We start from the raw sequence: 23630 nt of genomic DNA, 5'->3' as shown, positions 1-23630 counted from the left end.
TTATCTCTCTAGACTCCTCCCTATTCAAACAATTTTATATTCTCTCTCTAACTTTTCCTTCTCATAAACAAAAATCAGTGGACAGTAGTCAAATAAAGCAAACCTAATAATAAAAAAGTTAATATAAAACAAAACAAAAAAGTCACATGCTCAAACACACATACAATATTGACTATTTTGTATTTTTCCATTTCTGTTGGAAAAATACTCCTGTGCTGGGACCCTGTCATAAAGTTTGACTGTTATACCCAGTGCCACTTTTTTTGGAGAAGACTGACTGACTTCTTTCTTTCAAAGCAGGCATCAGTTACAAAGAAGTTCCTGGTTAAGAGTGGAGCTTTGTGTCTACGTTTCTTTCTCTGTACTGGGATTCTTTTTTCTACATATTGAACTTGTGTCTGTGATTTCATTTTTTATACACCCTATTGGGTCAGTAAGATGCTAGTTCCTCAGTGTCATTCACCAGTGTCTCTTACCGTCTTCTTGCTGCCTATTCTATACAGATCCTTGAGCCTTGATGAGAGGGGTTGCTAAAGCCATCTCATTTAGGACTGAGTGCTTAAATTTTTACTCTCAGCACATGGTAAATGGGACACTGTGTTAATTACTGTCTAGTAGAAGAAGCAGCTTCCTTTTGAGGGTTGAATAATGGGTTAATATAAATATATGGCAATATCATTAGGGTTCATTTTATTGCTATGTTCCTTTAGAAGAACAGTGGGCTTTGCTCCTAGAGCCCACAACCTATGTTTTGTCAGGTTCTTGACCACTTTAATGAGTGTACCCTAAATTCAATTGTTCAATATGTTGTTGCTTATATGTTTAAGATTTTTGCCACTATGGCACCAGAATATCTTTCAGGTAAAAAGGTTTATAGTTAGGTTTTAATGAAGATAACTTTTCTCCTCTGTGTGCAAAGTACTATCCAGAAATATGAGCTCACTTATAAACCACATATATCAGTCAGTAGAGTGAAACTTCTAGTTGTGGTGTCTTCATATTCAATAACATAAGTAAATTGTGTCATCTGCAAAGGGATCTTACCTTAGGTTCCTGAGAGTAATCAACATCCTCAGTAATAGGTAATAGTCTTTGAGGTCTGGGGATGCCTATGCATCCTCTGTGTACTAAAACAGAACCAAATGTAATACATTTACGATACGCGGGGTTGCATGGTAGCATATGATATCTATGAGGCATTGCATCTCCCATTATATGATGAATATATTTAAATTATTTTGTATGTGTATATGTTTAAGATTTTATTGTGTTTAGTTTGTCCCTTCTTGCATTTCCTCCTTTATGCTACCCCCACAATCCCTTCCTACCTAATTCTCCTATTCAATAGCTCAGAATGTAAGAAACAAATATTTAATGTTTGAATGGTTATTAGTTGCTAATCTTTACATATATATTCCTTAATAAAAATAACTACATTGATTAAGTGAATTCTAAGGGAGCAAGTGGAAAGAGGGAATTCTCTCATGAAAGGAAATAAAAATATAGCATTATAGATACATGCGAAGTCATTGTCTCTTTTAAAATGTATTCAGAATATGTACCAATCACAACAATAATTAATATTAGTTGAGATTATTGATGATCTACCTTTCTTACCCTATCCCTTATTAAACACAATTTGAGCATCTGCATTCAAAATCAAGAGAAAGACACTCACCAATTAGGAAGTTAGTTCAGCCAGCTAATTATGCTCTGCTACAGAGACAAGATTTACTTTCTATTTTATTTAGTTGGTTTCCAAACAAGTTGTGCTCTGACACTACAATACCTATGAGATATATTATGCCAATGGGCTGCCAGGGACAAGACAGGAAGGTAATGGTGGGATGAAAGAGAGTGTTGTAATAGAATAGGACATTATGGAAATGAAGAAGTAATGTCATAAAATATACAGTCTTGTCCCAAGGTTCAACAAGTGAGAAACATCTAAGCTCTGAAGATACAAACATTTTGTTACTTATACAATGTAATAAAACATGTAATTTCATTCTTATTTTTAATAGGGCTGTTTTGATTTTGTGATAAAAGTTTCAATGTTAAAAGATGAATGCCAACACAAAAAAATATAAGATGATTCATGATTTTGTACTCATAATGAGTATTTGGATTCGACAGTGATATTTGAGCAATGATAGACTTAACAAAATTTGATAGACATACAAATCCAATTTGATTTGCATATTTAAAATTCTTTCATACACCATGTGAATTTATTTAAAACAGAAATACTAGAGATGGGTGATGGAGAGATGGATCAGAGGTTAAGAGCACTAACGTCTTCCAGAGGTTCTGAGTTCAATTCCCAGCAAACCCATGGTGGCTCCCACCCATCTGTAATGGGATCCGATGCCTCTTCTGGTGTGTCTGAAGACAGCAACCATGTACCTATATACATAAAATAAATAATTTTGAAAAACAAAGAAATTCCATAGTTACCACAGGTTCGAATCAAGATTATAATGAGGTGCTTTGATCTCTAGCACTCGGTTGCTGCATCTAAATTCTGTCCTTTGGTCTGCCAATTTTTTATTTGTTTGTTTTTGAGACAACGTCTCACTAGCAAGGCCCTTGCTATGTCCAGCGTTTTGAGATTTTAAGTGTATCACAGTACTCACTTATAATTTTCTTGAGAGTAATATCTCAAATACACCTAAATAATCAATAATTCAGAATATTTCTTCATTTAATAGTTTATATAGTACTACAAGCTTTTCATTATGAGGGGTAAATGTAGAACTTATCAAATGAATTTTATTATAAAGAAAGCACTTGTATGACAAAAAAAATTCCCAAAGATTGCTAAAGTCATTGGCATAAGGTTTCTTTTGTAGTTGTTGAAATCATATCTATCTAAAGAGGAATCCCTTTTGAATTCCACTTTCTTCACCATTAAAAGATACAAGAGAACAACATATACTCTATCATCTATCTATCTATCTATCTATCTATCTATCTATCTATCTATCTATCTATCTATCTATCTACCCACATATCTATCTTGCCTTCTTTCTTTCTCCCTAGACCTTTCTTGGTGTGCGTGCATGTTTACGTGCATGCGTGCCTGAGTGCATGTGTGTGTTCTTTGTTTTGTTTAATTTCTCTGATTATGTGAAAGGTAGAATAAATAATTACCAAATAAGTAACAGATATCTCCTGCTAGCCACTCTAGATGCATTTCCTGTGCACCATCATTCCCTCTGACATACTCTACTTAAAGATTCCTTAAAGATTTTACTGCAATTTCATGTGGATGGCTTCTTACTTTTCTTATTTTACCAATTTTACTACTACATGGTTGAACAAGCATTCTTTGTGTGAATCATGGCTTATTGATTTCAAGCATTATACAATCTTATAGGCCTATTCAGTTGTTAAATCATTTCTTAGTGTCTTATCTCACTACCATGATTAATCACTGCAGAAAGTTTCCTAAATCATTACTACTATTCAGAAGCTTTAACACCAAAAGTTGTGTAAAGATTATATTAACTTCTGTTAAGTGAGTAAAATATGCAATGTGACTAAGAGCTTCATTTAGCAGAACACATAGACTGACTTACTCTGAATCCAGAAAACATATAAGGTTCCAATGCCCATAGATTGCAAGAAATTTAATTTTATTACAAGAAATAAAGAATCTCTAATAAAAATTCAAAATAAGTAGACATATACAGAGCATTAATTTAAAACAATAGAATGTATTGCAATATTAAAAGAAATATCAGCAATGATTATATACAGAATCATATAAAGAACTACAAAGAAAGAACTACAAATTTGTTAATAATCATGTGTAAAGGTTGTCCAGCTTCAAAATCTGAAAAAAACTATTTTCATTTGGATTATACAATGACAGCATTCATGATAGTGAAAATATGATATATGGTAAACATTTGTGTTCCATTTATCTGTTTTTGTCTCTGTCTCCCACTGCCCCCCTGACCTGCCCCTCTCTCTCAAGAAAAAGGATATTTTCTGTAGCACTGTCCGTCCTCGAACTAGTTCTGTAGACTACATCGGCAAAAACTGCTGCTATAAATGTTTCATTGATAGTTAACAGGTAACTAAACATGTACTTCTCTAGGCTGGTGAATTCTAATGAATTTAGTGTGTAGAGGTTATACATATAATACAATTGCTCTAATTCTCAAATAAGGCTTCATAAAATACACAATGTTTCACCAGAATGTGAAGGTTACCTATATATGGCAAAACTGGTTTCAAACCCAAACCTGTTAGAAGAAATGGTTTATACTTATCAAGGAAACACTATATTCAGAGGATGCTATAACTCTAAAAATATACACACATGTATCCTGTATCCAGTCTTACCTCAAAATCTTACTAGAAAGAATACCAGAAATTAAACTTAGTTTTTTTGTTTGTTTTTTGTTTGTTTGTTTGTTTGTTTGTTTTTGGCAAGGATGAAACACCAGAGACAAAAAACAAGTTGAGAAGAAAAAGTTTATTTGTTTATCCACTGAAGAAAGTCAGGAGAGAAACTCAATCAGGGCAGGAGCCTGGAGGCCATGGAAGGAGCTTAGATATACAGTGTTTTCCTGTGTCTTTGATTTGCACACTTAACCAACTCTGCTGATCCTACATGCATATTTCTCAAAAAAAAAAGGGCAACTTCTTTGAGATAGTTGATGTATCAAGATGACAAAGAGAAAATAGAAGAAAAGAAGGAACAAAAAAAAAAGAAAAGAAAATTTCTAAATATACTTTTCATAATATTCTAGTGTACTAGACAGGATACTTTTAGACAATTGAAAGCACTGGTCTTCTTACATGATATGATGATCATCATACACAAGTAATTTTCTTATCTTCATTTAACTAATAAATTTGGTTTTATACATTGTAAATAGTGTACAACATGTATTTTCTAGTTTGAGAAATTAATATTAATTTTCATATACACACATGTATACATATACGTATATACACACATATATGTATATTTATATTATATTATCTTAAAAGAAGGCCAGAGTTTAACGAGTTAAGTAGTATAACAATTTATTCAGTTGCAACTCCTCACCTCATTTAGGAGTTTATTTTTGAAGCTTAACATTTGTCTATGATTATGGGGGAAAGAGTGCAATCAAAGTTCAAAGATCACATTATTAAATAAGGTCAGGATGAAGAAGTTTTGGAAAAAATGTTGGATGTCAGTGTTTGGTTGTTTGTTTTTAGAGACACGATCTCACTACATATTCATGCCTGGGCAGAAACTCTGCTATGGCTACCCCACAGAGCTGGAACTCATAGGAATGTATGTGCTCCGTCCTCACTAATATTGGGAAGAAAGGTTGTGTCACCATGCCCAGCAAATGACTGACTCTTAACTTTCAGTCAGGAATTGTAAAATCACCATTTTCAGGTTTACTTTGTAGTTTATTTGCAAATGCTGCTCAATTTCCCATTTCTTTTCCCTTTGCCCTTCTTGTAAAATAAGAAAGCTGCAAAGGTAGCCCCATCTATGTTTATGATGGAAATGCACATTACTACTTCCAGGCCAAGTAAATATATTATATGAACATCATAGAAGACCTGAATTTTACCGACATTCTGGATTCTCAAATATACTCCTTTCTTTAAAAACTGTCTGTAGAGAAAAATATCCATTTTATATGGATATTTGCTTTTAAATTCCAGGAGAGAAATTTGTGTCTTGATACTACCTAACTTTGACATGTTTCCAGTTACTAATTTGTAGGGAGTAAATTGAGACAGCTTTCCTTTCCTTTAAAGCTATCCTCTTTGGCTCCTTAGCTCTCCTTAAGCTCCTTTTAGATTTCTTCCATCAGTAATCTCCTAAAATGCTGACAGAAAATCTGTCCACAGGTATTTTATCTACGCTTATATGATTTCATTTACTGCGTGCTATGATGGAGCTGGAGCAATTTGCTCACACAACACCTCAACTTTAAATTGGATGAAGAAAAGCTTTGAAATCATTTCAGTACCTAATGAAGACACTAAATGTGTCAGTTCTACCGTGCTCAGCCATCAATGCACACTGTGATAGGGATAGCATGGAGTAGAGTTTCATCCTCAAAATATCTTCATATGGGAAATATATCTGTTCTTTTCAATGTGTTTAAATTATATATGATGGGTTGAGCTTTAAAAAATTAAGGAAAAATTTTCAGAAGTACAGCACTGGAGCAACAACATGCTAAACCTTGATTTTGTCCATTTGTATACTTGTATTATATGTATTCATATCACCCTCAGAAACAAACACAATTTCAATGACTCTGGTCTGAACTTGTGGTCTCCAGAAACTGGCATATACACTTAAAATGTAAAGTAAAAATTGTTTGAATGCCCGTTTATCAATTCCATTATCCACTCACGTTTTAGTCACTTTGTTAAAAATCATACTTCATGTACCTTATGCATACAAAGGTCTGCATTCTCTTGCTTAGTTTTATTTCCTTCATGATCTAGATTCATAATGTTTTGAAGAAGTTGACAGGTGCAGATGTCAGTAGATATGCCACTGAAATTATCAAGAGTTGCTTTTTTCTTTAAAAACACTCAGAATTATGAAATTATCTTGTATATTTAAATCTAATTTGAAAACTATGTGTTTATTCTTGTTTTAAACAGATTCAGTCCCACAGGTAGCATGCACTCTACATGGGCACATTCTGTTCTCAGAACAGTCATGGTTTTGACACTATTTTCTGTAATTCTGATGCATCCAATTATAAACTTCAATTGAATGCTACACTCATTTGGAACTCATCTATTCTGTTTTGTTTGTATGCTGTACTTTCATATAAATTAAGTATTGGGACCCTTTGGATTCTTTTTTTTTTTTTGAAGTAGAGAGTTTAATCAAAGACAGACAGTTTAAGTGGCACTTTATTTAGCTAAGCAAAGAAAATATTCTCACAGAAGTTTTTAGGCTCCCAAAGTCAGGGAGCTTACAAGAAGTTCTAATTTTGTTTTTAAATGAAAATTACACAAACATGAATGCGGAGTGTGGCATACTTATGAGTAAGACAAATTTTTTATGTTCCCAATAAATGATGAACTGGAGGCTCCCCTTTACTTATTTCTTTCCATGATTTTCTCAAAAAATAGGTAAAAATCATAGTACAACTGATATAATGACTTCAGGTCTTCTGAAAGAGATGCAGAACTTCCTTACTACACATGCCTGAGAGAATTCTCTGCAACTTCAAGGATGTTTAGCAATAAACTAGCATTCTGACTGTCAGAAAACATAGCTACCAAGTAGCAGTGTTATTCAGCTATACTTTATCTAGTTCCCTGCCTATTGTCTTTCACAGCTTTTTTATCCCTATTTTATGATTTCATTTTGAGACAATAATTGTTTACACTTAATGTTCAAATTCACACCTTTGCTCCCATTACTTACTTCTAATTTAATAATATCACAGATGGAAAAGGTACTTTCAACTTTTTCAAATCATTAAATTAATTATAATCCTTTGTTACCATCTATCTTTTTTTTTTTGACATTTTTTTTTTATTTTTTTTTTAACTTTCTTCTTTTTTTTTTTTTTTATTAACTTGAGTATTTCTTATATACATTTCGAGTGTTATTCCCTTTCCCGGTTTCCGGGCAAACATCCCCCTCCCCCCTCCCCTTCCTTATGGGTGTTCCCCTCCCAACCCTCCCCCCATTGCCGCCCTCCCCCCATAGACTAGTTCACTGTGGGTTCAGTCTTAGCAGGACCCAGGGCTTCCCCTTCCACTGGTGCTCTTACTAGGATATTCATTGCTACCTATGGGGTCAGAGTCCAGGGTCAGTCCATGTATAGTCTTTAGGTAGTGGTTTAGTCCCTGGAAGCTCTGGTTGCTTGACATTGTTGTACTTTTGGGGTCTCGAGCCCCTTCAAGCTCTTCCAGTTCTTTCTCTGATTCCTTCAATAGGGGACCTATTCTCAGTTCAGTGGTTTGCTGCTGGCATTCGCCTCTATATTTGCTGTATTCTGGCTGTGTCTCTCAGGAGCGATCTACATCCGGCTCCTGTCGGTCTGCACTTCTTTGCTTCATCCATCTTGTCTAATTGGGTGGCTGTATATGTATGGGCCACATGTGGGGCAGGCTCTGAATGGGTGTTCCTTCAGTCTCTGTTTTAATCTTTGCCTCTCCCTTCCCTGCCAAGGGTATTCTTTTTCCTCATTTAAAGAAGGAGTGAAGCATTCACATTTTGATCATCCGTCTTGAGTTTCGTTTGTTCTAGGGATCTAGGGTAATTCAAGCATTTGGGCTAATAGCCACTTATCAATGAGTGCATACCATGTATGACTTTCTGTGATTGGGTTAGCTCACTCAGGATGATATTTTCCAGTTCCAACCATTTGCCTACGAATTTCATAAACTCGTTGTTTTTGATAGCTGAGTAATATTCCATTGTGTAGATGTACCACATTTTCTGTATCCATTCCTCTGTTGAAGGGCATCTGGGTTCTTTCCATTTTCTGGCTATTATAAATAAGGCTGCGATGAACATAGTGGAGCACGTGTCTCTTTTATATGTTGAGGCATCTTTTGGGTATATGCCCAAGAGAGGTATAGCTGGATCCTCAGGCAGTTCAATGTCCAATTTTCTGAGGAACCTCCAGACTGATTTCCAGAATGGTTTTACCAGTCTGCAATCCCACCAACAATGGAGGAGTGTTCCTCTTTCTCCACATCCTCGCCAGCATCTGCTGTCACCTGAGTTTTTGATCTTAGCCAATCGCACTGGTGTGAGGTGAAATCTCAGGGTTGTTTTGATTTGCATTTCCCTTATGACTAAAGATGTTGAACATTTCTTTAGGTGTTTCTCAGCCATTCGGCATTCCTTAGCTGTGAATTCTTTGTTTAGCTCTGAACCCCATTTTTTAATAGGGTTATTTGTTTCCCTGCGGTCTAACTTCTTGAGTTCTTTGTATATTTTGGAAATAAGGCCTCTATCTGTTGTAGGATTGGTAAAGATCTTTTCCCAATCTGTTGGTTGCCGTTTTGTCCTAACCACAGTGTCCTTTGCCTTACAGAAGCTTTGCAGTTTTATGAGATCCCATTTGTCGATTCTTGATCTTAGAGCATAAGCCATTGGTGTTTTGTTCAGGAAATTTTTTCCAGTGCCCATGTGTTCCAGATGCTTCCCTAGTTTTTCTTCTATTAGTTTGAGTGTGTCTGGTTTGATGTGGAGGTCCTTGATCCACTTGGACTTAAGCTTTGTACAGGGTGATAAGGATGGATCGATCTGCATTCTTCTACATGTTGCCCTCCAGTTGAACCAGCACCATTTGCTGAAAATGCTATCTTTTTTCCATTGGATGGTTTTGGCTCCTTTGTCAAAAATCAAGTGACCATAGGTGTGTGGGTTCATTTCTGGGTCTTCAATTCTATTCCATTGGTCTATCTGTCTGTCTCTGTACCAATACCATGCAGTTTTTATCACTATTGCTCTGTAATAATGCTTGAGTTCAGGGATAGTGATTCCCCCTGAAGTCCTTTTATTGTTGAGGATAGCTTTAGCTATCCTGGGTTTTTTGTTATTCCAGATGAATTTGCAAATTGTTCTGTCTAACTCTTTGAAGAATTGGATTGGTATTTTGATGGGGATTGCATTGAATCTGTAGATTGCTTTTGGTAAAATGGCCATTTTTACCATATTAATCCTGCCAATCCATGAGCATGGGAGATCTTTCCATCTTCTGAGGTCTTCTTCAATTTCTTTCCTCAGTGTCTTGAAGTTCTTATTGTACAGATCTTTTACTTGCTTGGTTAAAGTCACACCGAGGTACTTTATATTATTTGGGTCTATTATGAAGGGTGTCGTTTCCCTAATTTCTTTCTCGGCTTGTTTCTCTTTTGTATAGAGGAAGGCAACTGATTTATTTGAGTTAATTTTATACCCAGCCACTTTGATGAAGTTGTTTATAAGCTTTAGTAGTTCTCTGGTGGAACTTTTGGGATCACTTAAATATACTATCATGTCATCTGCAAATAGTGATATTTTGACCTCTTCTTTTCCGATCTGTATCCCTTTGATCTCCTTTTGTTGTCTGATTGCTCTGGCTAGAACTTCAAGAACTATATTGAATAAGTAGGGAGAGAGTGGGCAGCCTTGTCTAGTCCCTGATTTTAGTGGGATTGCTTCAAGTTTCTCTCCATTTAGTTTAATGTTAGCAACTGGTTTGCTGTATATGGCTTTTACTATGTTTAGGTATGGGCCTTGAATTCCTATTCTTTCCAGGACTTTTATCATGAAGGGGTGTTGAATTTTGTCAAATGCTTTCTCAGCATCTAATGAAATGATCATGTGGTTCTGTTCTTTCAGTTTGTTTATATAATGGATCACGTTGATGGTTTTCCGTATATTAAACCATCCCTGCATGCCTGGGATGAAGCCTACTTGATCATGGTGGATGATTGTTTTGATGTGCTCTTGAATTCGGTTTGCCAGAATTTTATTGAGTATTTTTGCGTCGATATTCATAAGGGAAATTGGTCTGAAGTTCTCTTTCTTTGTTGTGTCTTTGTGTGGTTTAGGTATAAGAGTAATTGTGGCTTCGTAGAAGGAATTCGGTAGGGCTCCATCTGTTTCAATTTTGTGGAATAGTTTGGATAATATTGGTATGAGGTCTTCTATGAAGGTTTGATAGAATTCTGCACTAAACCCGTCTGGACCTGGGCTCTTTTTGGTTGGGAGACCTTTAATGACTGCTTCTATTTCCTTAGGAGTTATGGGGTTGTTTAACTGGTTTATCTGTTCCTGATTTAACTTCGATACCTGGTATCTGTCTAGGAAATTGTCCATTTCCTGAAGATTTTCAAATTTTGTTGAATATAGGTTTTTATAGTAAGATCTGATGATTTTTTGAATTTCCTCCGAATCTGTAGTTATGTCTCCCTTTTCATTTCTGATTTTGTTAATTTGGACACACTCTCTGTGTCCTCTCGTTAGTCTGGCTAAGGGTTTATCTATCTTGTTGATTTTCTCAAAGAACCAACTTTTGGTTCTGTTGATTCTTTCTATGGTCCTTTTTGTTTCTACTTGGTTGATTTCAGCTCTGAGTTTGATTATTTCCTGCCTTCTACTCCTCCTGGGTGTATTTGCTTCTTTTTGTTCTAGAGCTTTTAGGTGTGCTGTCAAGCTGCTGACATATGCTCTTTCCTGTTTCTTTCTGCAGGCACTCAGCGCTATGAGTTTTCCTCTTAGCACAGCTTTCATTGTGTCCCATAAGTTTGAGTATGTTGTATCTTCATTTTCATTAAATTCTAAAAAGTTTTTAATTTCTTTCTTTATTTCTTCCTTGACCAGGTTATCATTGAGTAGAGCATTGTTCAATTTCCACGTATGGAATTGGGCATTCTTCCCTTATTGTTATTTAAGACCAGTTTTAGGCCGTGGTGGTCCGATAGCACGCATGGGATTATTTCTATCTTTCTGTACCTGTTGAGGCCCGTTTTTTGACCAATTATATGGTCAATTTTGGAGAAAGTACCATGAGGAGCTGAGAAGAAGGTATATCCTTTTGCTTTAGGATAGAATGTTCTATAAATATCCGTTAAGTCCATTTGGCTCATGACTTCTCTTAGTCTGTCTACATCACTGTTTAATTTCTGTTTCCATGATCTGTCCATTGATGAGAGTGGGGTGTTGAAATCTCCCACTATTATTGTGTGAGGTGCAATGTGTGTTTTGAGCTTTAGTAAGGTTTCTTTTACGTATGTAGGTGCCCTTGTATTTGGGGCATAGATATTTAGGATTGAGAGTTCATCTTGGTTGATTTTTCCTTTGATGAATATGAAGTGTCCTTCCTTATCTTTTTTGATGACTTTTAGTTGGAAATTGATTTTATTTGATATTAGAATGGCTACTCCAGCTTGCTTCTTCTGACCATTTGCTTGGAAAGTTGTTTTCCAGCCTTTCACTCTGAGGTAGTGTCTGTCTTTGTCTCTGAGGTGTGTTTCCTGTAGGCAGCAGAATGCAGGGTCCTCGTTGCGTATCCAGTTTGTTACTCTATGTCTTTTTATTGGGGAGTTGAGGCCATTGATATTGAGAGATATTAAGGAATAGTGATTATTGCTTCCCGTTATATTCATATTTGATGTGAGGTTATGTTTGTGTGCTTTCATTCTCTTTGTTTTGTTGCCAAGACGATTAGTTTCTTGCTTCTTCTAGGGTATAGCTTGCCTCCTTATGTTGGGCTTTACCATTTATTATCCTTTGTAGTGCTGGATTTGTAGAAAGATATTGTGTAAATTTGGTTTTGTCATGGAATATCTTGGTTTCTCCATCAATGTTAATTGAGAGTTTTGCTGGATACAGTAATCTGGGCTGGCATTTGTGTTCTCTTAGGGTCTGTATGACATCAGTCCAGGATCTTCTGGCCTTCATAGTTTCTGGCGAGAAGTCTGGTGTGATTCTGATAGGTCTCCCTTTATATGTTACTTGACCTTTTTCCCTTACTGCTTTTAATATTCTTTCTTTATTTTGTGCGTTTGGTGTTTTGACAATTATGTGACGGGAGGTGTTTCTTTTCTGGTCCAATCTATTTGGAGTTCTGTAGGCTTCCTGTATGTCTATGGGTATCTCTTTTTTTAGGTTAGGGAAGTTTTCTTCTATGATTTTGTTGAAGATATTTACTGGTCCTTTGAGCTGGGAGTCTTCACTCTCTTCTATACCTATTATCCTTATGTTTGATCTTCTCATTGAGTCCTGGATTTCCTGTATGTTTGGACCAGTAGCTTTTTCCGCTTTACATTATCTTTGACAGTTGAGTCAATGATTTCTATGGAATCTTCTGCTCCTGATATTCTCTCTTCCATCTCTTGTATTCTGTTGGTGAAGCTTGTATCTACAGCTCCTTGTCTCTTCTTTTGGTTTTCTATATCCAGGGTTGTTTCCATGTGTTCTTTCTTGATTGCTTCTATTTCCATTTTTAATTCCTTCAACTGTTTGATTGTGTTTTCCTGGAATTCTTTCAGGGATTTTTGCGATTCCTCTCTGTAGGCTTTTACTTGTTTATTAATGTTTTCCTGTGCTTCCCTAAGTGTGTTCAGGTCTTTCCTGAAGTCCTCCAGCATCATGATCAAATATGATTTTGAAACTAGATCTTGCTTTTCTGGTGTGTTTGGATATTCCATATTTGTTTTGGTGGGAGAATTGGGCTCCGATGATGGCATGTAGTCTTGGTTTCTGTTGCTTGGGTTCCTGCGCTTGCCTCTCGCCATCAGATTATCTCTAGTGTTACTTTGTTCTGCTATTTCTGACAGTGGCTAGACTGTCCTATAAGCCTGTGTGTCAGGAGTGCTGTAGACCTGTTTTCCTCTCTTTCAGTCAGTTATGGGGACAGAGTGTTCTGCTTTCGGGCGTGTAGTTTTTCCTCTCTACAGGTCTTCAGCTGTTCCTGTGGGCCTGTGTCTTGAGTTCACCAGGCAGCTTTCTTGCAGCAGAAAATTTGGTCTTACCTGTGGTCCCGAGGCTCAGGTTCGCTCGTGGGGTGCTGTCCAGGGGCTCTCTGCAGCGGCAGCAACCAGGAAGACCTGTGCCGCCCCTTCCGGGAGCTTCAGTGCACCAGGGTTCCAGATGGTCTTTGGCTTTTTCCTCTGGCGTCCGAGATGTGTGTGCAGGGAGCAGTCTCTTCTGGTTTCCCAGGCTTGTCTGCCTCTCTGAAGGTTTAGCTCTCCCTCCCACGGGATTTGGGTGCAGAGAACTGTTTATCCGGTGTGTTTCCTTCAGGGTCCGGCGGTGTCTCTGGCAGGGGTCCTGCCGCTCCTGGGCCCTCCCCCACGGGAGCCCAGAGGCCTTATACAGTTTCCTCTTGGGCCAGGGATGTGGGCAGGGGTGAGCAGTGTTGGTGGTCTCTTCCGCTCTGCAGCCTCAGGAGTGCCCACCTGACCAGGCGGTTGGGTCTCTCTCTCACCGGGTCTGGGAGCAGAGAGCTGCTGCGGGCCGGGATCCGCGGGTGTGGGACTTCCGGTAAACACAGAACGTGCCCGGTCTTAGAGAAATTCTGCTTCCGTGTGTCCCAAGCTCACCAGGCAGCTTTCTTGCAGCAGAATATTTGGTCTTACCTGTGGTCCCGAGGCTCAGGTTCGCTCGTGGGGTGCTGCCCAGGGGCTCTCTGCAGCGGCAGCAACCAGGAAGCTACCATCTATCTTTTGTTCCCACTGATATCATCTAATTATTAATTAGCTATAAGAAAGAATCATCTCCTTCCTTCCAATATCTGCATTGGGTCTAGTTGACTGGTCCCATTTTTCAAATATTCCATTTGCTTTTAGATCTACTTCTAGTATTAGATCTACAAGGCTACTAGAAACTTTTTAAAAATTTTTTTCTTTCCCTTTTTTCTTACTTTCTTTTAGTTTTGGGAACAAAATAGGACATTTGATTTAAAGGACTCCAAATCACCATATCACAGTGTAATTTGTATTTATATTAACATCAAAAATATCTAAATAACAGGTTCAAACTAGATATCCAACAAAAGAGGAGTAGATAAAGGAGATGAATGATACATTTGAAGGGGATGAATGCAAATAGAACTTACCAGCTTAGTAACTATCATAAAGGTAATTACCATGCTTTCTCTCATGTGTGCTTCTAGGACGCAATACAAAAATCATCTATGTTCATGCGACATAAAAGTAGTCTCAGCCAACAATATCCAAGACACTGTCTTTGTGGAAACCTACTGATGAATCTAGGCAGGGAATCAGGTAGGTGATTTTCATTCTCTTTCCCATTTTTCAATTCCAACTTCACAGTCTTATCCCCAGGTTTGTAGCAGAACATCTGCTATGGGCTCTCCTATTATTATGCCATCACTCTCAGGGAACTAACCAGTTTTTTCTCCCACATTCTTTCTTTCTCACATCATTCCTTTGTCTCAGTGAACAACAATCAATGCTTCTCCTCTAAATAGCAAGGACATCACTTTCTTGCCATAGATCCAGTTTACCTCATTCTCTTTAGTCCTCTCAGACATCCATCCTTCTAACCATTTCCCATTCCTGCATTTCAGTTCCCTTTAGTGGTAAATATTTAAAACAGACTCTACCACCCCATGCTAGTTCCAGCCCCTGCAGGTCAATGGCATCTGCTCTATTTCCAATTTCCATCCCAAGTATTTGTCAGCTACTCTCTAGGCCCTGCAGTGATCTCACCATCCATCTAGTTCCCAAGGCAGGTCAACGTCATGCCAGTCCCATACACAGACCGCCTATCTCACAGCTCTCTTGCTGTGGATTCTGCTCACATTCCCAGCGTCCACACCCTGTGGTATAGCCACAACTCCCAGTAACCTGTTAAAATCAAAACTTAATAAGCTTGTAGTCAATAAACTTTATCAATCAGATTTATATCTTAAATTCTCATTCCACAAGACATCTGCGCAATAAACTCACAATCAATTGATAATGACATAAACTGCCCACCTAGATAAGACAATTGTCCTATAAAAAATCATCCCTGATGAAATATTCATAACTATCTGTGATCCTATAAGGCCACCCAGATTTGGGTAGTCCTTTTCTTCTATCTTGGGTCTTCTTTTTCCTCTCCGTCCTCTCTTCAAAACTCTGTGACCACCTTACTTTTTCACTGCCCAATCGCAGCCCTTGCCTTACTTTGTGCCTGCCTTCACCTGCATATAGACAACAATCCACATTTCACCAAATCTGTCTAATTAAAAAAAGAACTTTTCTCTCAAATGTAATCTGAGCACAGGTCACTTGCATATAGACCACGATCCACAGTTCCCAGTGTCCACAAACAAGTTCTATAAGGGATTCACCTGGTCACACAGCATAGATTTAGACACACTATCACAGCCAACACATGCTTCTAAGAGCTAGAGAAGGTAACAGAATGGAAAACAACACACAAAGGGCAGGACCAGATAACGACACGTAAAACTACAGTCATCCAAATCCAGATGCCTTGATGCCAGCAGCCAGCCCAATATGTCCCCGTTAGGGACCAGCAACCATATTTCAGTAGGCCTCGAGATACTCAATATATCTGAATCACAATATAATGAGTTCAAAGTAGCTCTTAAGAGTATGAGCAGCTATAGTCATCTTTCTAGCACCCTGGTGCCTCCAAAACCATCCACCCTTTCCCAGGTCACTGGCATGCCCTAGAGATGCTTTCCCTATAACGTTCTGCCACTGCTACCCTGATTGTCTTCTATACCCTTCTTCATCTGAGTTCCCTCCCTATATCCACCTTCTATATCTATTTTATTCTCACTTCTGAGAGGGATTCAACTATCCTCCATTGGGTCTTCCTTTTTATTTGGCTCTTTTGGCATTTGTGGAATGTAGTGGTTTATAGTGTGGGTATCCTACACTTTACTCCTACTATACATTTTTAAGTGAGTACATACCACGTATGCCATTTGGGGTCTGGGTAACCTCACTGAGCATAATATTTTCCAGTTCTGCTATGTTGAGGAAACATACATTAATATGAAAGAAAAGATACCATAGCAAGATAAAATGATCAAAAACATTAATCCGAGGAAATGGACAAAGCAACAGGATGGTATAGCCCTCTTAATATTTCACAAAACAAAGTTTCATACTAAAACTATTCTGAAGAAATAGGGAAGAGAATACATACTTATTGAAGGAAAAATCCACCAAGAAGATATTTCAGTTCTAAATTTCTATGTCTAACACACAATGCACCCAAGTTCATAAGAGAATTACTACAGCTTCCCTTTTATTTCTATTGTCATACAGTGAGAGTGTAAAACCTCATTATCCCATTCTTTCCAAAAAACCTGTCTGTCATCCAGACAAAAAAATTAACAGAGACATATTGTACCTTAATGGTGTCATAAACCAAATAGACTTAGTAGATATTTACATAACATTTGACCCAAACATAAATAAATACATATTTTATTAGTACATTATTTTATTGAACTTTCCCAAAAACTGACCATGGAAGTAGGAACAAAATAAGTCTCAATAGATAGAAGTAAATTTAAGTAATTCTCTATCTAACTACTGTGAATTAAATATAGAAATCAACAAATACAGAAATAACAAAAAAGTTTACAAACTCATGAAAACTGAGAAACTCACTACTGAAAGTGAGCCAAAGCAATTTTTTTTAAAAATTAAAATTATTTTTATAATTCAGTGAAAATACAAATACAGTGTATCCATACACTGAAGATATTTCTAAGATGCAAGTTCAAAGCTCTAAATGCATCCATGAAAAAAAAATTGGAAAGAGAACATACTAATAATTTAACAGCATACCCAAAAACTCTAGAACAAAAAGAAGAAATAATACCTAATGGGAGTAAGTAGCAAGAAATAATAAAACTTGCATCTTAATGGAATAAAATAGAAGTAAAAATAATAAAAAGGATCAATGCAAGAAAAAGCTGATTCTTTGAGAAAATTAATAAGATTTATAAACATTTAGCCAAATTATCAAAGTCAGAAAGGCAGATTCAAGTTAACAAAATTAGAGGTAGAAGGGAGACATAGCAACAGTCACATTGGAAATCCAGACCACCATCCATAGGAGCATACCTTAAACTGATAAGCTTATCTAAATGGAAAATATAATAGAAGTGGGTAATTTTCTTGATATTTACCACCTACCAAAATTAAATAAAGATGCAATAAGCAATTTATACAGATTTATTGCCACCAGAGAAATAGAAGAAGTAATCAAAATATCCCATTCAAACAAGTGATATAAATAAAGCAGTAATGCCAGTAATTCCCAATTTATTCTACAAAACAAAAACAGAGGGAATATTGCTTTAGTCTCTTTACAAGAACACAGCTATACTTTTATCTGAACCACAAAAAAACAAATATGAATCTTCCTCATGAACATAGGAGCGGTTTCCTTTTTACTCTTTCACAACTGAGGTTTTATTGGTTGAGGAGCAGAATACACAGACATTTCAATTCTTAACCTATGTACCCAAATCCTGAAGAGTCATACATTGTGTACATTTACCCAATTGAAGGGCCATCTGCTGTTTCTTTGAATTTATTCCAGTGATGTTCTATCCTCAAATATGGCAAGTTTTCCTTAAGAGCTTAACAACCAAATGCCCTTAAATTGAATTGAGGAATTTCACTTTTTTTTCCTCCTGCTCCTCCGCCTCTTCCTCCTCCTCCTTTTCCTTCTTCTTCTTTGCCACATACAGTGAATACTCATAATTTCTAACATTCTCAGCACATTGTCACAATTGTTAGGAAAAGAAATTATCATGACCAGAGGCATTACATTATGACAGGGCAGGAACAAGGAGTGGTTTTCTTTTTTTTTTTTTTTTTTTGTTCTTTTTTTTTCGGAGCTGGGGACCGAACCCAGGGCCTTGCGCTTCCTAGGTAAGCGCTCTACCACTGAGCTAAATCCCCAGCCCCTAAGGAGTGGTTTTCTTAGGAAACGATTCTACTGGAAACTACAAGACAAGATAAAGCTGAAAATAATCCAGACACTAACGCCAAATTGCCATTAGTATGCAAGACATGAAACTAGTTCTCACTAAGGAATGTTATGATGACCCCTGATATAGTCAGAGCCTCTCCTAATACAGTATCCTGCTATTTTTCTGGTTGTGCCAAAAAATAAACAACCAGCAAATGATGAAGTCTCTTTAAAAATCATTTACATTAAAACATGGATTAACTGAGATTCTCCCACATTTTTGCCAATTTAAAAAGTTTTATTATTCCATGTTACTTATTTTGGGTCCCTGTGGAACAATGCCATACCCTCTACTAGGACTGTCTTAATCCACCTCTTCAATGGTGGGGCCTGAAGAAGCACCACCAGATGGAGGAGTTCCGCCACCGGGGAAGCCACCAGGCATTCCTCCAGGCATGCCACCAGCACTCTAGTACAGCTTGGTAATGATATGGTTGCAGACCTTCTCCAGTTCTTTCTGCTGATGCTCAAATTCTTCCTTCTCTGTAGTCTGGTTCCTTTCCAGCCAGCCGATGATTTCTTTGCACTTGTCAAGAATCTTCTGTTTGTCTTCATCATTGATCTTGCCTTGAAGTTTCTCATCTTCAACAGTTACTTTCATGTTGAAGGCATAAGATTCCAGTGAATTCTTGGAGAAAATCGTATCTCTCTGCTTCTCATCCTTAGCTTTGTACTTCACAGCTTCCTGGACCAGGCACTCAAAGTCCTCCTTACTCAGGCAGCCCCAGTCATCGGTGATGGTGATCTTGTTCTCCTTTACTGTGTTCAGATAAGAAACTGAGGATGCCATTGGCAACAATTTCAAAAGTAACTTCAATCTGACGAACCCCACAGGGTGCTGCAGGTATGCCTGTGAGCTCCCACCTTCCAAGCAGGTTGTTGTCCGTGGTCATGGCCCTTTCACCTCACACACCTGGATGAGTACACCTGGCTGGTTGTCAGAATAGGTCGTGAAGGTTGGGTCTGCTTGGTGGGAACGGTGGTATTGTGCTTGATGAGGACAGTCATGACTTCACCAGCAGTTTCAATCCCAAGGGAAATAGAAGTGACATCCATGAGCAGCAAATCCTGAACATTCTCAGACTTTTCTCCAGATAGAATGACTGCCTGGACAGCTGCACCATAGGAACCAGCCTCATTGGGATTAATGCTCTTATTCAGGGTTTTTTTTTTTTTTCAGTGAAGAAGTCTTGCAGAAGTTTCTCAGTCTTAGAGACTCTGGTAGAACTGCCCACCAGGACAATATCATGGACCTGTGACTTATCTAGTTTGGCATCTCAAAGAGCCTTCTCTACAGGGTCCAGTGCTCCATGGAACAGGTCATCATTCAATTACTCAAATGGAGCATGGGTAATGGAGGTATAGAAGCCAATTCCCTCATCGAGACAATCAATCTCAATACTGGCCTGGGTGCTGGAGGAGAGGGTGAAGAGATGCCTGACAGCTCTCTTGCTCTCACTGATGTTCTTCTCGTGCTTTTGCTGAAACTCAGCAATGAAATGGTTGACTGTTCGGTTGTCAAAGTCTTCTCCACCCAAGTGGGAGTCTCTAGCTGTTGATTTGACTTCAAGAATTTCATCCTTTATAGGGACGATTGACACATCAACAGTGCTACCTCCCAAGTCAAATATCAGCCCAGTCCTTTCATTTCCAACTGTCTTATCTAAATTGTAAGCAATAGCAGCAGCAGATGGTTCACTGATAATTCGAACTACATTGAGGCCAGCAATAGTTCCATCATTTTTGATGCCTGCTGCTGAGAGTCATTGAGGTAAGCTGGCACTGTGATCATGGCATTGGTACCAGTCTTTCCAAGGTAAGCTTCTACAATTTCCTTCATCTTTGTCAGAACCATTGAGGATACTTCCTATGGATATAAACTGTTTGTGTCCCCTTTGTATTGGATTTGGACCATGGGCCTGTCTGCATCATTCACTCACCACCATGAAGGGCCAGTACTTCATATCAAACAAAATAATAGCATCCTGAAAGCTACATCCAATCAAACTTTTGGCATCAAAAACTATGTTTGTGGGGTTCATTGCAACCTGATTCTTGACCACATCCTCAATGAATCGTTCTGTCTGAGAAAGCAACATAGCTCGGCATGGTGTAGTTACCCTGGTCACTGGCAATTACTTCCACCTTTCCATGCTGGAAGACACCCATACAGGAGTATATAGTGCCAAGAGCAATGCCAATTGCAGGTCCTTAGACATGGTATCTTGTGTGTAGGCCTGTCTGTGCTGACGACGAGATCACACAAATGGCTGAGAGTTGGCTCTGCATTCAATGAATTCAATAAAGGGTTTCTTGAACTACTAGAAAATTCACATTTACAAAATAGCTAACGAAAATATTCCTTTGGATTATAGAAAAACCACTTTGACTTCTACAAGAACCACTGACAGATGACAGATGGACTTGGCTTCTTTTCTTCCACTTCAGAGGCCAGACACTGGCTTTCCCTCTCTCCATTTCTCTGGAGGCTGGTCTACAGTTTACTGGTCAGTCACTTCAGCCTGTTTGCTCTTTTTTCCCCTCTTCCTTTTGGTTTGTTCTTTTGTTTTTGTCTGATTATTTATCCTTTCCCACACCTTGGCAAGGTGGGCTTGGATGAGATCCTCACAGAGTGGTTGTTGGGCTCCAAATTTGGTGCTCCACTTCCTCTAACCCTCTTCTTCAGCATAGTGAGAGTGGGAGTGGGATATGGTACGATGTTGAAAATATGAGTGAGACTGGAAGAGCTCGAAGGGGCTCAAGACCCCTTATGAACACAATGGCAAGCAACCAGAGCTTCCAGGGACTAAGCCACTACCTAAAGACTATACATGGACTGTCCCTGGACTCTGACCTCATAGGTAGCAATGAATATCCTAGTAAGAGCACCAGTGGAAGGGGAAGCCCTTGGTCCTGCCAAGACTGAACCCCCAGTGAACGTGATTGTTGTGGGGAGGGAGGCAATGGGGGGAAGATGGGGAGGGGAACACTCATAAAGAAGGGGAGGGGGAGGGATTAAGGGGATGTTTGCCCGGAAACCGGGAAAGGGAATAACACTCGAAATGTAAATAAGAAATACTCACGTTAATAAAAAAAAAGAAAAAAGAAAGAAAAGAAAATATGAGAGAGAGGCACTGCCTAATCATCATTACATGAATTGCGACCCATTGCCAATGTAAAAATTAATAATAAAAGACATGGAAACCAAATCCAAGAACACAACAGAAAGCACACCATTATCAAGTGGGCTTTATCTAAGAAATGCAAGGATAGTTCAATCTATGTAAATACATAAATGTAATCCATCATAGAAACAGACTGCAATACAAAAAATTATATATGATGCTCCTTTGGGAGAAAATGAGGCCCCCCTTTAGAATAAAAGTCCCAGAATACAAACAATGCACAATAGAATAAAAATGATGTATTTGAAGCCTAGAATGAACAATAACCTAAAAGGAGAGAAATACAAAGCATATCCACTAAAATCAGGAACAAGAGTAGCATGTCTATTCCTGCTTCCTGCTATTAAGATTCTGTGGTACTGTACACAGGTCAATCTGATTGAGATGCCCTTACCAGGGTGGAAATAGACACACTGCACATCTCTGATTCAGAAGCTATGTTCAGTTGTCAAATATTCACAAAGCAAAATGAGTTTTGTAACAGAGAGTCTCAATCTACTCTTCATTGCAAGAGCTGTGCTCAGGACTAGAAGGCTAACAGAAACACAGAGAAACTCTACTGCAGTATTATTTGAGATTTTGCTCAAAATCTCTCTTTCCCTCTCCCTCGACCTAGTGGGTCTTAATTCTTTGTCTGAACTCTTTATTTATTTTACCCTACTACTCTTTTGAATGTATATTATGTTTTGATTTTGTGTTTTTATTGGACTTCTTTGTTTTACAAGATAATTGTCTCTGTGTCTATATGTGTTTCTTGTGCTTTTCTTTTTCTTTTTTTTTTTTTGCTCCTTTATTTGTCTTTTGTTGTTGTTGTTCACATTTGTTTTGTTTTCATCTTGTTTAATTATTTGTTTTCTGGTTTTTTCCTTTTTCAGATGTTTGTTGGTTTTCCTATGAAAATTCAAAATATTGTGTTGATTTTGGTAGTCTGGGAGTTGAGAATCTCAGAGGAGTTGGGGCATGAGCAATCATAGTTGAAATAAATTGTACGGAAATAATCTTATTTCATTAAAAAATAAAATATTCAAATATTTTAAAAATTAAAAAAATAGAAATAAAAATGTCTTTAAAAGGGGAGAATTAAAGGAGGGTTGAATAATGAGAAAGGGGAGAATGATATAGGGATATCCTCTCCATGGATAAAAATATAAACTTGGGGTTGGGGATTTGGCTCAGTGGTAGAGCACTTGCCTAGCAAGCACAAGGCCCTGGGTTCGGTCCCCAGCTCCGAAAAAAAAAATAAACTTATGTGGAAGTGTGCTTATGTAACACAATACTATATGCCATGAAAAATTAGAAACAAGAAAAACAAAGGCACAATTTTCTTTTCTTTAAAAGCAATTAAAAATTGGATTTTTATCGATTAAATATGAATAACTAGAACCTAAGAACCTAGAATCAAGTTATATAAGATGGGGTGTTCCACCATGAAGGAGGTTAAGTGAACATTTATAGATACAGAACATGTCTATTAATGGACAGAATTCATTAATCAATGCATTGTCCAACTATGTTGGTGGGTATGATAAACAGACTGATACAGCATAATAGAAAAATCTTCTTAGTTTTCATATGATTTTTAATGAATTGTAATGAAAGGCTGGTGAAGGATAAAAGTCTATTAAGTTTAGTGAAACACTTTGATAATTTTTAAATTAGAATGCTACTTTAGAAAAAACGTAAGGGCTGGGACTCTCAATGGAACTAAAATAACTCAACACCATCTTGATTCTTTAACTTGGCATTCCCACCTTCTTGATGCTCTACTCATCCAGCTATCTGCAACATCACTGAGTTTGATGCTAACATGACAGCAACAATGACTTGCCCCAAGTTTCTTTATATTTCAATGTTCAAATTTGCAAAAAACAAAACAAAACAAAACAAAACATTTTAAAGCCATTACAAGTCTGGACTAAATAAGACCCAGTTTTCTTATAGAAAGAAATTCAGCCATTTCCTGT

General features: G+C 37.6%; 1 pseudogene; it reads right to left on the bottom strand.

The window, feature by feature from the left end:
* Window positions 1-18785: 18785 nt before the first annotated feature.
* Window positions 18786-20460, bottom strand: LOC148006671 (heat shock cognate 71 kDa protein pseudogene; annotated as a pseudogene).
* Window positions 20461-23630: the final 3170 nt, after the last annotated feature.

This window comes from Rattus norvegicus, chromosome 2 (genome assembly GCF_021556685.1).
Source record: "Rattus norvegicus strain SHRSP/BbbUtx chromosome 2, alternate assembly SHRSP_T2T, whole genome shotgun sequence".
Lineage (NCBI taxonomy): Eukaryota > Metazoa > Chordata > Mammalia > Rodentia > Muridae > Rattus > Rattus norvegicus.
The sequence above is the reverse complement of the archived record's forward strand: the minus strand, read 5'-3'. Positions and strand labels throughout refer to the sequence as shown.